Genomic DNA, 17,549 nt, shown 5'->3' with positions numbered 1-17,549 from the left:
GCCATTTTGAAATGGCCGAATAGAGCAGAGTCGATTGAGAGATGAGATTGAGAGTGAGAACTCGAGGGAGTTCATACGCGAGAGAGATCGAGAGAATGAGGGAGATCGAGATTGAGGGAAATGTGGGCTGAAGGCAGTAAAGCCGATCGACCATGGCTGCAACTACCATGGCCGATGATGGAAGATGAAAGCAGTTGCAGCAAGCGAAGCTTCAATGGCCGGCCATGGAGCTGGTCGAGGCAGTCGAGGGCGATCGCGGCGTGCGGCGGCGGATGCGACGCGTGATGCAGGGCTCGGAGATGGCTGAATCATTGGCAATCGCAGCTGGAAGCTGGGAGGTCGGCCATGGCAGCGCCGTGCGAGCAGGGGAGGCCGCTGGGTGCTGTTCGCGGTGGCTGGAGGATGAAGATGGTGGCGCGCGACAGAGGCAGAGGAGCCAGGCGAAGATGGCTGGTGAGGCCGTGCGAGCAGCGGCCAAAGGCAGCAGCAGGCCAACGCGAGTAACAGCAATCGGCCATGGCAGCGCAGGGAGCTCGCGCTGCTTCTTGTAGCGGTGGCGGTCGGTTGGTGTAGCACAGCCGGCGATGGCAACGAGGGATGCAGCGGTAGCCGGTGGTCCAAGCATCGGCGATGGCTGGTGGCAACCACACGAGGAAGAAGGAGCAGCCGCGCGTGCCAGAGAAGAAGAAGACGATGAACAGTGCACACGCGGGAGAAGCCAGAGAAGAAGAAGAAAAAAAAATAGAAAAGAAAAAAAAATAAAAAGAAAAGAAGGAAAATATGGAAAATATGAGAAAATCCTAGAAAATTCCAGAAAAATGGGGGAAGGTTCTGGAAATTAATTTGGGGCTCGAGGAGTGTGCTTGAAGCTCGAAAATGGAAATTCGAGGGCATTTCGACAGTCCAATAGGCGATGCCAATATGGGCGGTTAACCGATTTTCTCTTCCTGATTAATTGAGGTAAGTAAATTAATTCTTTTCAGAATATTTCCTTTATGAGAGATATTGAGCTGTGTATTATTTGTTGGACTAAACCCTGGGTCGGGGTTGTTTGGAAATTATTAAACAGCTGATGTATGCCGTGGTTGGTTGTTTGGAGATAATGTTGATGGTGATTTTGCGATGTGTGGTGAAATTGAGGGCATTGGGTTAATGCAGGATGTTAATGAAGTTGGGTTTTTGTGTGTTTGCCTCCAGGTTTGACCGGGAAGGCAGTGAGCCTAGAAGAGCTCGGAGTTCGGGCTGGCGTTCTCGCCGAGGCAGAGATGAGGCTTCGAGCCAGGTAAGGGATGGCCCCATGTGGAGGTGGCTTTGCAAGTTGGTAAATATGCTTGATAATGTTTTTATGTTGCATTGGCATGTTGTGGTTATATCTTGTGTGATGCAAGACCTAGTGGACCAATGGCTATATGGAGGACTAGTGTGGTGGGGGCTGATAGGTTGATGCCTCAAACCTTAGTGGGTTGTGAGGATGAGTGGACCTAGCCTCATTTGCATGCATTTGGTATACATAAACATGATTATATTCATATTTACATGCATTGCACCCTTACTGAGTCTTTGTGACACATGAAGTTTTACCTCATGTGTAGATGATGCAAGTCCAGATGCAAGCAGGGATGGCGCCGGGAGGCCGTTGTGGCAACTAGCTGTGTTGCCCGAGTTATGTACTTTTAATATTGCTTGTATGTAGCCAGGGGGCGTGATGTATGTATACCCTTGTGAGTAAATGTCTGTGTTATTGAGCTTAAATGTATTTAATTGTTGTAATGATCATAGTGTGATAAATGATTGTGAGATTGCTTGTTGAATGTGGCATAGTCGGTAAAGCCAAGTTTCAGACCGAGTCAAGATCAGCAAGGTATGTTCTCATAAATCCCCAATACTCAGCGAAGTGTTTGTATGCTAGCTTTATACCTGGGTCACCTCTGGCTTGCTATAGGGTGAGCTGAAGAGAGGTGAAGCTCACTCGGGTTTCGAGTCTTGGTCTGCTGGATTTTTCTTATTTGAGTTGAGACCGATTCCTGAGTGGAGCGAAGGGAAGGACGAAGCTTAGTTCCCACTCAGGGCATTTCCTGTTGAAACATAGTCCAACCCTTCAGTTGTGGTTTGTCGGGTGAGTAATCTGGTCGATTATTTACCGGTGGCGCTCGTAAGTGGGAGTGGGTCGTTACAATAATTCATAAGTTTACACACTAAGGAACTTATAATTCCTTCCCAGTTCCTAGTAGTAAGAGTGTGTATTCTGTTGATGGTACAGGTAATATTGATATCTTGACATAAGAGGAGCATTAACAGAGTGCTCTTAATCAATGATTACTTATGTGAGAGTAGAAGTGGGTCGCTTCTATGAGAACTGTTCTAAAGGCTTGGGTTCTCTAGAGCTCTCATGAATTCAGGATACTGTCCAGGACCATAATGGAAACAATCGTATAGAACTCGAAGGTGTAAGATGAGTTGTGTGTGATATCTGTTATGTTGATTTACCACCAAGAGGGTAGTTCAAGAGCTGGGCTCACTACTTCTTCGGTAAGTTCGACAGATACTCACTAAGGGAGGTTCAAGTTCAAAAGACACCTTCTCTGATGCATAACTTGTTGTTTGCTCTCTGTGGTGTCGTGTCGGTTTGTCGGTTTATCACACTTACACTCATGTGGGGGATTGTTGGTTTTCCTAGAGTATGACTGTCAGTGTGTGTGTGGGTGGTTGTCCCACATTGGTTGTGTAAAGAGGTAAGAGTAGGTATTTATACTCCTCCCTCACACTTGGGTTTGGGCCCTAAGGGGCACCCAGATTTTGTGAGCGGGCGAACCCCTTAGTCCACGCGCGCGCCGCCGCCGCGTGTCGGACGGTCGGGTCGGGTCATATAGATATATTTTTACATAAAGAAAATCTGAAATTGAATTATTTTCTTTAATTTTATTTTTTCATCTTCTAGAAGTAGATCTGGGTACCCGAAGTGGCGTTCTTTATTTATTTCGCTGGTCTGTTCGTCTCCTCGAATCGTCAGACATTCAAGCCAGCGATCAATGCCGTCTTGAATGTTGCGTCATCTCGGTGCCCTCGTTCCAGCCTATAAAAGGATGGATGTTCCTCCAGTTCAGTGAATCCGAATTGCAGCGTCTGCCTTCCTTCCTCTTTCGCATTCTATCCCATAGAGAGCAAAGTCTTCCTCGAGTTCCGCCAGATCCGGTCGATCGTGGTCGTCGTTCGCCGGAGATAGACCGTTGTAGCCTGCGTTAACAGTCGCCGTAGCCTGCCAGTGACCGGAGCAGGGCGCATCTGTCTTCAGGCCAGCGCTTCCCTGCGTGCCTCGGTCGTTCCTTCATCTTTCTGCCATTGTCAAAAGCTGGGTTTGAGTTTCTAATAACTCTTGCTTGCTGTGTTGCTATATTGGGAGTATATTGCTCTTGAGTTGTCTGTTTACTGCAATCTGAAACTCCATTTATATATATATTTCGTTGTTGTTGTTGGTACTAGTGGGGAATTTGATTTTGGGCAGCTTCAACATAATTTTGATTTCTATCGATTGTTGTTGTTGTCTCGCCAATCTGTTTTTATTTTCCTCTGCAGATCTAACAACTATACTATCACTAAAACCTATATAGAAGTGACATGATAAAAATCGTGGGTAAATGTATAGGTGTTTTAGTAATGATTTATTATCTGTCACTAGAAATTATAGTGACAGAACAAAAATTGTGAGAATAGAGAGTCAAATCTTGGGGGAAAAAGTATCCATTGGTATTGGTTTTGTGAGATGTACTCGTGATTTTTTTTACCCTCTACTACTAGAAAAACCAGATTTAGAGACAAAACAAATTCCTCCTCTAATTGAGATGGAAACTGAGATAAATCACTAATGTTAGCCATGAAATGTTACTTTTACTTATTAGAGCCAAAATTCATCCTACCTGATGTAGATCGTCTCTAATTTCATCTTAATTTAGTCAACTAATTATTTTTTAAAGTTAAAAATATTTAGAGATGGAAAGTTTTCGTCTCTAAATTATAAATGAATTTTAAAAAATGTTAAGAGTCGAAAAACTTTCGTCTCTAAATGATAAATTTATTTTTTTAATTTAGAAAAATGTTAGAAAAGGAATATTTCCATTTCTAAATCATAAAAATTACTTTTTAAGTTTAAAAAAAATGTTAGAGATGAATTTATTTCGTCTCTAAAATTAAAAAGTTATAAGAAAATTATAAATATTATCGTAGGGACAAAAATGATCTATCTCTTTTTTTATGTGAACCAAGAGTATCCTTCCACTTTATTAGGTGGATGACTAATCCCTTCAAGCTGAAGGTGGTATTCAACCCTCCCAATAGTGGTGACTCCAGGATTCAAACCCCTGATCTTTCTTGTGAAATTTGTCTAGAGGCGCAGTCCATTTTCCTGCTCCAACTGCCTATTAGTAAAAGGATTTATCTCTAATTGAGAGATTAATTAATAAAAAATTAATTTATAATTAGAGCCGGAGCATATATGTCTCCAAATAATTGAAAAATAAAAAAAAAAAATCAGAACGGTACGTTTTGATCTTAAAAGATCAAAACCCTTTTTCCTATTCTCTTTCTTCCCCTATCCCCAATCAGCACGACCCACCTCTTCCACCTCTTCTTTCTTCCCCTATGTTATTTTGTGACTACTAGTTTGTGCGTTTTTTGGAAGCCCTTAAATATGGTTTGGCTTCTTTGGAATATGGTAAAAGTTTACTAGATTCAGCGAATGATATAAATCCAGTAAACTTGTATAAGGATCCAATGTTTTAATTTTAATTACATTAGATAGTTTGCTTAGTTTTATAAGGCCATCTCCAATAGATACAGCAAAACGAAAAAATCAGCCCATTTTGCCGTTTTGCTCTCTCTAATTGGGGGGGGGGGGGGGGTTAGACGGTTCCCCGGTGGGTCAGCCATTTCTGACCCACCCTGGCAAAGGCGATGCCGACCCACCTCGCGTTCCTCAATTGCCATGGCAGCCGCAGCCAGCCATGCAACAATCATGTGTGTGTGTGGGTTGGTCATGGCCGACCTAACAATAGTGTGTGTGTATATATATATATATATGTATGTGTTTGTGTGTTTTTGGTACGGGAGAGAAAGAGAGAAACGAGACGACGATCGGGGGTGGTCGGAGCAGAGAGTGGGTTGTGGGCTATGGAGGTAAAATAGGTATTTTAAAATTATCCGAGAATTTGGCGGGGTATGGGCTATGAAAAGCAATTTTGTGAGCTGCAGATAGAATTTCTCAAGAAGTTGATGCCCAAATTACCCTTCCCCTTTCAGTGTAAAAAAATGTTATACCCACTATATCCTTTTTTTAATTTTATTTTAATATGTATAATTATTAATTTTGGTCTTAATTTATATATTTAATTTGATCATTATTTTTAAGAACATAATAAATTAAAATTAAGCAAAAATAAGTATAATTATTTAACAAAATAAAATAAACTACTCCATAAGATTTAAAAAGTTGAGAACAACATACACAGTACAAAAACGTAAACATTGAAAATTAAAATGTAACATACACTAAAAATGAAAGACAAATATTTAATGTTCTGATAGATTATTTTCAGATTTTTTCGTTCAAATAATCCCTTTTGAATCTTGTCATGTTAAATTATAAATCTTGTTGATTACATAAAATCGTATTTAATTTTTTAAATAAATGCAATATTTTATGTAAAAATGTATAAAAAAAATTTACATATTTAATTTGCAATTATGTAAATAATTAAATAATTTTTTGAGATAAATTAATTGTTATGAATTAAAGAAATAAGAAAATAGAAATAAAACTATTCATTTGGTGTAAATTAAGAATATATATTACATTAAGAAGTAGAAAACAAAGATCAACAACATAAGTCTTTATTCCAAATCATACCATCATATGAATATGCTCTTCTTAAAGATCTTGGTCTCGGTCGCCTTGTGCTTGATCGTGATGATCATGATCGTCAAGCCCACGATTGTTGCGGGGCAATATTGCCCTAAGAGAGGGCCAATGGTCACGGATTTTCTTCACACCACCAAGTATATAGTCATTAGTTGAACCCAGGGCAAAATTGAAGTGCATACTGGTCTCCCATAAAAATCTAAGCTTCATTCCCCCTGTGAGATGCGAAAGCTGCTTCAATTCCACTTTCAAAGATGGTGCCTATCAAACTATCAAAACCCTGATTAATGTAACAGATAGCGATTTGACTCTTGGAATGATAGTCTATAAGAGCATACTGGTTGCCTTTGAATAAGAAAGCTTCGTTTCTCACAGTTGCCCTAAATGCAGCATCTTTGCCATTCTCAAACACTGTACCCTTGAAGAAGGGAAACATGGTAGTGATTGTCATAGGACCTTGGAGTATTTTGTCATTTTTAGATCCTGGAGCATAGTCTATGTAGGCACAAAGTTTCCCAGAGAAGATGAATGCTTCTGTGCTATCAGTGTCAAACGCAGAGTCTATTAATTATTCCATATTCTCCAAATGCTGTACCAATAAGCGATGGATACCCATCACAAATAAAAAGCGGACCATTCACAATCCGGTCTTTTGTTGATCCTGGAGCATAATTCACCAGCACATACTCATTTTTCATGAATAAATAGGCTTCATCTGTACTACGTGCACAGAATGCAGCATTTATATAGCTCTGTATATCTTCTACACGATTTGCATACCAATCATAGATGGCATCCAAGTCTTGTCTTTTCACTCTCGCAACATCCGATTCTGCTGGATAAATTTTTAGTTTTTTCAGACGCTTACGTCCAGCATTTTGATCACTGTAATCAACTACAGGCAACCGGAGTCGGAGCTCCCTATACGGATGCGACTGTGGGTTGAAATAGGCATTTAGTATTAGTGTTTCATCAACTCTCCTCCACGTTCGATACCTGCACAACAAAAGCTAAAGGAAATAAATATGTATAATGTGTTACTCATTATTTATTATTTGGGCCTGGGACCATTAATTTATTTTAACTTACAAATAATCAAAAATTTATTCAGGAAATGTTTATAAATTTAAAAGTAACCTTGATCCAAATTCATGTGTGACCTGGAATAATTGAGCAAAGCGAATATATTGACGTGCAATGGTACCAATAAAGCAAACTTCGTCTTGGGCAGGGTATTGGTATAGATTACCGAGGGTCTGAGAAACTCAAATACCACCAGGAGCATTGATCTCGTAATGATAAGACTGGTAACATCTCCTGTTCAGGTTGGAGGGTAGGCGCAGGACACCAATTACTATTAAGAGTTATGCTAATGAAGGCATGAGTTGCAGGCTTAGTTGGCCCAAGAGGCCGCCCACCATTATGGACACGGTCATTCAAATTGAAGTAAGTGGTGCTGGGAGTGTTATGTTCACGCCTTGCTTCGAATCCATTAGTAAAGACCTGTTGATAAGGAGTCGAGTCCCAATGAAACACGTGCTGCCTGATATCTTGGTCTTCTTCGCCGCTTCTGTATATGTGATGATGCAGAGCCGATCACCTTCTTCTGTCCTGAACCAAGTACCTGCAAAAAGGGTGGAGACTTGCTCCCCGTGATCCCTCCGACGCTTAAGTCAGTTCATAGGGTTATAAATTGGAGATAGTAATAGAAAAAATAATAGAAAAGTCCCTTAGGAATCAGATCCCCCTACCTGTAGAGGCTGTCCGCTATTTATAGATGTCGCTTGGCCTTTCCCTTAGGAGATAAGATATCTTTCAAAAATAGAGGCCGATCCCCTTTCCATGGGGAGAAAAGATAACATTCCCCAATTGAGATAATTCTTAGGATGTTGGAGATATTCTTGGTTGACTCAATCTTCCTCTCTATCTCTTTCCATTTCAAAATCATAATACAGATTATAAAGACACATGGAACTCCTAGGACTTGACATGTGGCGATTTAATATTGGCTTTTACTGGCACACATGGCTTCAAGTTAATGGTAACCTCCCAAATGTAGTATAGTAAAATTGCCCCCTGTAAATATTCCCTCATCACTTGCCCCCCACTCCTTGAGCTGACCGAGCGAGGAGGTTGGGCAGTGGAAGGAGTAGTCATCATTGTTTTTCTAAGCCTCTGTAAAAAAGTTCTACTAAAAATTGGGTTAGCAGTCTCAGATGCTGAATTCGCTTTTTAAGTCTCCCAGTGCCCTTTCACTCTTCCCATGCAGAGAGTGATTAGGTCGCTCAAGGTGATAGAGACGTTCGGGGATTTTCCTATGGTAGAAAGCGATCAGATCTTAAATTAGTACATATATATTTTTATTGTTATTTTTGGCTTAGGGCCGAGGCTATGCTGGTCGAGGCCGCATTCCTCATCTTTGGGGGCCGCTGGCCGAGGTTGTGGTGGCCGAGGCCACGTGCCTTATCTTCGAGGCCGTTGGCCGAGGCTGCTTGCCTCGTCTTCAGGGGCCGCTGGCCGAGGCTGTGTGCCTCGTCTTCGGGGGCCGCTGGCCGAGGCTGCTTGCCTCGTCTTCGGGGGCCGTTGGCCGAGGCTGTGGTGGCTGAGGTTTCCCTCTTTCGCTTGCTTCCCAAAGCTCATAAAATCTTGGCCCTTAACCATTTAGGTGTACTAGGATAAGGTCTACTATCCCGATAAGGCAGCTTTTTCATATAGCACTACTTGCTTAACAAGAATCTTGATCCTTCGGCTTTCGTTGGAGGTTCTTTCCGAACCCAGGGGGGGTTACATCGAACCTTATTTTTGTTTTGGGAGTGATTCCTGGAATTGATTCCTTAATTATTAGGGGTGGTCCCCTTTGAGCCTCCGATGGTCGAGGTTCGTAACACTGAGCTCGTTCCTTAATTATTAGGGGTGGTCACCTTTGGTCTTCATTTGGAGGAGGTTTGTAGCCTCCAAACTGGGGCCTTAATTAGTAAGGGTGGTCCCCTTTGGTCTTCGGTGGTCGAGGTTCAAAGCCTCAAACTCGTTGCTTAATTATTAGGGGTGGTCCCCTTTTGGTCCTCATTTGGCGGAGGTTCGTAGCCTCCGAACTGTTGCCTTAATTAGTAGGGGTGGTCCCCTTTGATTTTGAGTTGTCAGGAGTTCGAGGATCATATGTGATCCTTTTGTCTTGAGTTGTCAGGGGTTCGGGGCCCCCAAGGATCACATCTGATCCTTTGTTTTTGAGTGTTCGGGGGTTCGGGGCCCCCCGAGGATCACATCTGATCCTTTGTTTTTAAGTGTTCGAGGGTTCAGGGCCCCCTGAGGATCACATCTGATCCTTTACTCTTACGTTGTCGAGGCCTTTTGGACCCTTAGTCTTCGTGTGCACATGCTGGCTTGGATTGTAGTTGATGACAGGATTTCAAATAATATCCTTATTTTATTTTCGCGATTCAGCGAAATGCCTACGTCTGCAATTAAAGAATAATAATATTTTGTTTTCGCGGTTCGGCGTAACGTCTACATCCGCAATTAAAGAATAATAATATTTTGTTTTCGCGGTTCGACGTAACGTCTACGTCCACAATTAAAGAATAATAATATTTTATTTTCGAGGTTCGGCGTAACGCCTACATCCGCATGTGTTCAAGGCAAGTCATTCGTCTATTAACGTTATTAATCCCGAACATTTTAACAAAAATAATTAAAATACAAATCATTGAAGCATAAATAAATTAATTAAACCTGGAAGAGAAAAAACACCCCTACCCCATTTTGGCACCGGAACTAGATCCAAATCCGCTCGCCCATTTGCTCGATGCGTGGGCCATGTCTGCCCCCTTCTGACTTGTGGCTACGTGGCTTAGAATATGATATATATATATATGTTGGGTATATCACGTCTCTTCAAATAATAGAGATATCCAAGACTCCAAGATAACAATGATGTGAACTCTTTTGTTGGTAAGCAAAAAGTCCTCTTCTATTGTTAAGCAAAAAATCCCATTGGAATCGGCAATTGGAGAAAAATGCAGACGCAGCAGGCAATCACACAATCACCTTGTGCATAGCAAGCTGCCATGCTCGGCCCACACAACCACTCACACACTAAGCAAAACAATAAGGCATTGCAAGGCACACGTAAGAGATGGCAGCGGAAGCAAGCAGGCGCGTGTGGAGAGCACCATTGGAAGCCAGTACGCTTTCAGCTTCGATGCCATGGACGTCTTCATCATTGAAATCTCCTTCTCCCTTGCTGGTTCAAATTAAAACCTTTTGCTTCTACCTATATATCCACGATGCAATTCTCCAATGGATAATAGTTAAAACACTACAATGATAAAACAAGGGAAATAAGTTTTAACCAAAGCGACATTAACGGTGTTTCTGTCGCAGCCATTATCGCTGCTTGTTGTGGCCATCGCCTGGCTCATCCATGGTGGCTTTTGGGTATACACCCCTTTTCTAGGAAGCCTTCCCCTTTAATGTTATAATATAACACCTCTTTTCTTACTTACTCTGCTAGGCTTCCATGATGAGCTTTTCTCCAACATATATATATATAATATGAATGTAAATGTATATCATGTATGTATGTGCGTGTGATCCACAATAATGGCAGAATTACGCTTCTTTTATGTGATTGAACATATATATACATATATATATATGTATGTATGAATCTTTCGGCCTTCTCTTTCAATTATTTTTTACATAAAATAATAATTGAAAAATAAAACCGTAGGACGCAAAAAAATATTAAAAGAGAAACAAGCGTACCCATGATGCAATCAGCACATACGTGTAATTGAGTTGAATATATTTCCTACGGCTTGAAATTGTACTTGGAAAACAGAAGGAAAAGACGAGGGCCCCAAGGTGGGCGCCAATTGACGATGCAGAGCCGATCACCTTCTTCTGTCCTGGACCAAGTACCTGCAAAAAGGGTGGGGACTTGCTCCCCATGATCCCTCCAACGCTTAAGTCAGTTCATAGGGTTATAAATTGGAGATAGTAATAGAAAAAATAATAGAAAAGTCCCTTAGGAATCAAATCCCCCTACCTATAGAGGCTATCCTCTATTTATAGATGTCGCTTGGCCTTTCCCTTAGAAGATAAGATATCTTTTAAAATTAGAGGCCGATCCCCTTTCCATGGGGAGAAAATATAACATTCCCCAATTGAGATAATTCTTGGGATGTTGGAGATATTCTTGGTTGACTCAATCTTCCTCTCTATCTCTTTCCAGTTCAAAATCATAATAGAGATTATAAAGACACGTGGAACTCCTAGGACTTGACATGTGGCGATCGCATATTGACTTTTACTGGCACACATGGCTCCAAGTTAATGGTAACCTCCCAAGAGTAGTACAGTAAAATTGCCGCCTATAAATATTCCCTCATCAATATGATATCTGTAACACCCCCTCTCCTAGAACTACCCGAGAAGAGGTGCTACTGGGATAATAAAATAAACTGACTGATAACTGAATTCTGATACCAATACTGTATATATCAATTAACTGTAATAAAACTCTGAGTCAACAAAAACTGAAATCATAACTGCATCTAAGGGACATCCCTAAACTGGAATATAAAATAAATCTAAACTAATCAAGCACTAACTAATAAACTAACAACTCCCAGACATCGTTGGTCTTGAGCAGCTCCACGTACACACACTACTGGACACTGCTGCTAGGCCCCACATCTGGTACTCCCCCACTAGGACCTGGAATGGTGAAGAGTACAAGGTGAGCTACAAAGCTCAGCAAGTAATAAACTGGAAAGAATAACTGAAGCTGAATCGAAGAATATCGATACTGATAAAAATACTTACTGAACTTGTACTGAGAGATATAATAATCACTGGATGGCATTTATAAGATGAAATGCACATAAGCTGTAAACTAAATGCAGGTATGCAACTTTGGCCCATAGGCCCACATAACTGTAACACATACCTGGCTGATCTGAGTCCTGTAAACATAAAAACTGTAAGCACATACTTTGGGCAATATGCCCCTAGCTCCCTGGTCGACATCAGGCGAGCAACTCATAACTGAGATATAATTGTACTGATACTAGTGGGATCCCCGCGGACAAGCCGCCTGGCGCGCATAATGCAATGCTCATATAAATGCTGGCACACGATATGTAGTGCTCCACATAAGTCATGCTCAATGCTCATACAATGTGTATGCACATAATCTCACAAAATAATGCTGACCATGTCATAATGAACTGCTAAACATGGTATATGATTTTTACTGGAAATATTAAGATTCAAATATTCTGAAATTTCTACGTATAGGCTCGGCATATTGGATTTTATCATATCTTAGCATAAAAATTCAATATTTGAATAATTGAATATTCATATTAAATTTAAGACTTGAATCGAGAGTTTATTAGAAGCCATTTGGATGCCATTTGATACTATTTGGATGATTGAGAAAGTCTAAGGAGGTAATTTGAATGAAAAAGCAGCCCATTCGAATGAAAAAAAGGATTTTAGCAACCTCATTCGAATGGCAGAAAACTCATTCGAATGACAGAGACTCATTCGAATGACAGAAGGCTCATTCGAATGATAGATGATAATCAAAGGCTATTCGAATTTGATCTGGGACTCATTCGAATGACTCTCAAATTCATTCGAATGAATTTTGAAAATTTTCAACATTTGAACTGGCAAAACTCGACTCATTCAAATGCAACAGTAACCTTATTCGAATCAATTTGAAGATCATTCGAATGACAAGAAGGCTCATTCGAATGCTAAGCTATACAAAGCAACAACTTACTCACATCTTCAAGGGCTCATTCGAATGACAACAAGGCTCATTCGAATGACAGTCTAAAAACCTCAAAAATTCATACGAATGATACGATATCTCAGGACTCATTCGAATGACAGGGCACTCATTCGAATGACTGATACATTACAAGGGAAAAACATTACGATAACACTGAAACTTATTCGGATGCTTTGAAATTCATTCGAATAACATAAGACTTATTCGAATGACTGGAATCTTATCAGATATAAAGCTTACGATAACAGAGATCATAACTTGAATCAAAACTTAGCTTCACTACACCATTCCAAAAGAAATATTGGGAGAACAATCCCAATTGATATATAAACAACTTGAGGGATAATTTACTGATCATAAGTAATGTAAACGTTGCAAGGAACATGCATGAACTGGCTGGTACTCACTGTACGCATGTAAATACATATATAAACATGCACTGAACTGATATAACTCACTGTAACGCACATATATATATATACATGCACTGGAACTGATTCAATTCTGGAAATCTGATATCAAGCTCAATCAAGACCTGTAAGAAAGGATTACAGGGGAAGGATACATGCCTTATGATCTTCTTGATCGACTTAATGATCTCACGAGAGCCTCATATGCAAAACTTGAACTCACTGATTGCTTCTTGGCTTTCTGTTCTTGCGGCGTGAAGAACATATGACTTATGAAACTATATATACACTGATCTAAGAAGCCCTAACGCCATAACTCATTCTCCTATTATAACTAGGAGTCTTCTAACCCAATCGTCTCACGGATGGATTCTCCAATCCCTTAATCACAATAATTCTATTTAATAATTAAATGCTAATATCAAATCTTAAATGACCAACATGTCCTTGCATTTAATTTTTCACAATAATTAAATATAATTAAATGCTATTTTCTCAATTAAATCTCTAAATTGCCACATTAACAATTAATTGGCAAAAATTCTCCAAACAAAACTAATTAAGAAATTCAATAATTTCCAAATAAAAATCTAAACCCTCTAATGGGTCGTTACAATATCATCCAAACGTGGATTTGCTAAACGGTAATTAATGTAGTAAACTTGTTCTACCAAAGCTTCAACTCCAAGAAACTCATCTGGGTCTAAAGGCTATGCATAGGCTTGCTATAGCCCCTCTCCACGGTGAGTCTGAAGGGACTGACATCTTTCTTAACACAAGGAGTAAGGTAGCTGGGGACAATTATCTTAGCAGGATGGATGGATAAACCCAAGAGAGAAAGATGATATATATATATATATATTGTTAGAAATCAATCTAAAAAAAAAATGCAACATGATTTTTGCAGGAGGATCAAACTAGTCATGCTGCCTTATTTGTGCGCAAGACCCTGACAGTTACTAAAAGCAACCAAATTTCCAAAATCATAACTTTTAAAAGACATAGTATCTTTCCAAAATTATATAATCAATGAAGAACCCATGGTAATTTCAAATCTTAACATAAGTAGTCTATTTGAAATAGTTATTCAAACTATTGAGTAAAATACATAACTTGAAAGAGAGCAAAATTCACTTGTTATCTATAAAGTGATGGTTACATAGCCAGGAGGACATATAGCTGCTCAAAAGAAGATGTAACATCCTCCCCCATTAAACAAACTAATTTATAGCCACCAGCCCTGGTAGCCTATTGAAAATAGTTCCTAACGTCCAATCGGTAGGAAAGTAGTATCCCTGGTAGTTCGCTTCCTATTGTTCCAATGCTAGTACTCGCAACGACAATTACATCGGCAATCACTCTAGTTACCTAATCTTCAGGTGTTCTTTCACTAGTGGTCATGTTAAACGCTGAAGCCTCTAGTATATTTATGTGAGGGAGCATGAATGATGGCAATTAAGGCTGAAGGGAAAGTAAAGATAACTGGCTAAGAATCAAACATGAACATGAACGATTTCGACACCAAGGGTGGGCTAAATAGAAGTTGGAGGACTGATCTAGAGTCATTGGAGATGAAAGGTCAGCGAGCGCGCCTTCACACGCCGACGCATGGGGTCGGAGGTAAACTGGCGGCGACGCATGAGGGCGCGTGAAGACCCCGGCAACAGCAAGTCTCTGATGGTCAACCGATTTGATGACAGCAAACCCGATGGTGGTGGCGGTGCTAGTAGGCGATGACCGGACAGTAGTGTTTCGACTTTGACAGTGATGGTGCAATGAAGGCACTTGAACAGATTGAAGTGATAGTGCAATAAAGGTATTAGGGTTTACTGTACCAGTCTATTAACGAAGCTCTAATACTATGTAAAAAAAGAGAAAGGGAAATGGTATTCCCACATACTTTATTGATATACATCAGAAATATTTATACAAGAAGTTTTTTAAGAATTCTCCTAAGATTTAGGACTAGATTACAACCCTATTATCTAGGATTAGATGTTATTCTTCTAGATTACAACACTAAAAAATAATACAAAGATAATCTAAGAAATAATACAAGATAATACAAAACAAAATAAATAAGCAAAATAACAAAATAAAAAGATGATAATGGATGAGTCTATTGAAATCTTAAAGGCCCGACTCGATCTTATTTAATTCCTTCAATTACACCTTTCTGGATAGAGTTTGAGATAATATTGTGTTCCTCTGGAGAGCGAATAAACCTACTCAATCTCTGTGTTACAGAATGTAGCTTTTTGTTCAAAGATTCTTCGTTGCCATCATAATCATCATCATTCTCGTAAACTAAATGTATCCCGCACCTCTCAAGGGTAACTCCGGGATCAAATGAGGGTTGCGCCTTGCCACCTGTATTTTGTCACTGTCTTCTAGTATTGTAACTAATGGATGACAATCCAAATATCTGCACAAATAAAGTTGATCCTCTTGCGAAGATGGGACTCCTCTTAAGTACAATGCATGATTAAAAACTGCTCTTGTCACCCTAAGGATCTTTGCTTCAACCTCGGCAATAATAGGCAACGCGTATCTTGAATCATAATGGATTTGAGAGTTCATGGAGACAAAAACAGCTATAATCACACAAAATAATGCTGACCATGTCATAATGAACTGTTAAATTGTTTTTGTGATGTATGTACATTGTGTTGCTTGTCCTCAGCCTACCAACGCACCACTTACTATTGTTACATACTTGGCTAAAATTGTGTATTGTGGTCTTCCAAGAGAAAATCTATTGTTTCTCAATCTGGTGTTGAGGGAGAATATCGAGCCCTCGTTACCACCATTGTGGAATTAACATATTAATTATCTCATGCAACATCTTGGGGTTGGGATCCATCTCTCTCAAACAGGTTATCTTTTCAGCGACAATCTTAGTGCACTTCACATGACCATAAATTCAATTTTTATGATCTCATTGTGATTGAGCTTAATTATCACTTTGGTTTGCAGAAAAGTTGCCCTTGGTAATCTTGATGGTATCTTAAGTCTTAACCAAACTACTTCCCAAACATCATTGTGGAGAATTTCACGTCAAAGGGAGAGCTAATTATTTCTATACACTGGTGTGAAGGGGTCCTCATAAATTCTTTGATTATCATACTGTTCAAAAAACAAAGTAGCAGTAATTGAAACAAGGACACAAAGTGATTAAAAAAACCAGCATACTTCTTTCATTTATTGCAGTCTTTATATACAAGGAAAATAACCAACTTTCCTAAAGACTTGCCACTAAACATAGTGGGTAAAACTGATAAGAAAATGTTGCAGCCACTAACTTCAAAAAAATAGCAACTAACTTTGACAAAGTCAAAAGAGAAAATGAAGGGAATAGAAACTGAAAAAACTAATAAAATACAATAAAGCAATATGCTGAAATTAAAATGCCAACTGTCTAACATGTACTATAATTGTTGAAGATCACAGTAAAGAACAAATATTAAATCAACATAAATCAAGAAAATACTACAGTTCATGGCTATCATAAGAATAAGAAGCAACAAATCTTTGCCATCCTAGAACATTAAGCAATAAGAACAAAGATACCAATCTCACAGTTCAGAGCAATAGAAAAAATAAACATCTACAAATCATTGCAACAGAAAGAATAAAGAGCAACTCAATTTTGATAATCTCACAACTCAAGGCAATCAAATAAAGAGCAATGAAATCATGGCATATCCATAACCAAAGGCTTTTCATGTCTAAATTCAATTCTAACTATTTGCTTTTAAATTTTCTGTAGATAAATACTCTTGATCAAGCGCACTTACAAAGTTCAATCAAACTACAATTTTAGTTTTGCATAAAATTTCACATTTAAGAATCTTATATTTCTGAGTTATTCAAATAAAGAAGGTACTTGCAAGCTTGGAGGAATATCATAATGGGCACAAGCATAGTGGGGGCTGTTACGAATTGGTTTATATTTCTCATGCAAAATCATATGACAGTTGTGTTTCTTTTTTCCTTCTTTTTTTTACAAACTGCCTGCGTTGTAATATCCTTGGTTCTAAATGTCATTGAAGTGAAACATACCTTTCGTCTGTCCCAAAACCATTTCCACCCCATACACGTTCTATCTTGCTTTCTACGAGATCAAGACGGCCAGTTCCCTGGACAACAATACAGAAGGAAGACATCTGTGTGAACATTTCCTCCATTGTAGCCATTTCACCGCATAAGGTATATAGTGAAAATCTCCTTCCAGTCGCACATTACTAAACTAAAGCATCCTTAGATTAACCATTGATTTAAACCATCTGGCATCAACTATTACTTCACCTTCCTCTGGAACATGTTGAAAATATTCCTTGTATGTCTCCTTCATATATGTTAATGCAGCAGTGAAATTGGGTACTCTTTGAAGATTATCCAAAGCTATAGTTTTGGAACTCAT

The 17,549-nt window shown here is 39.4% G+C and overlaps 1 pseudogene; it reads right to left on the bottom strand.

The window, feature by feature from the left end:
- Positions 1–5,920: 5,920 nt before the first annotated feature.
- On the bottom strand, positions 5,921–17,549 carry LOC127811126 (albumin-2-like; annotated as a pseudogene).

The sequence above is a fragment of the Diospyros lotus genome, chromosome 10 (genome assembly GCF_014633365.1).
Source record: "Diospyros lotus cultivar Yz01 chromosome 10, ASM1463336v1, whole genome shotgun sequence".
NCBI lineage: Eukaryota > Viridiplantae > Streptophyta > Magnoliopsida > Ericales > Ebenaceae > Diospyros > Diospyros lotus.
Note: the sequence above shows the minus strand (reverse complement) of the source record. Positions and strands in the feature narration are given on the sequence as shown.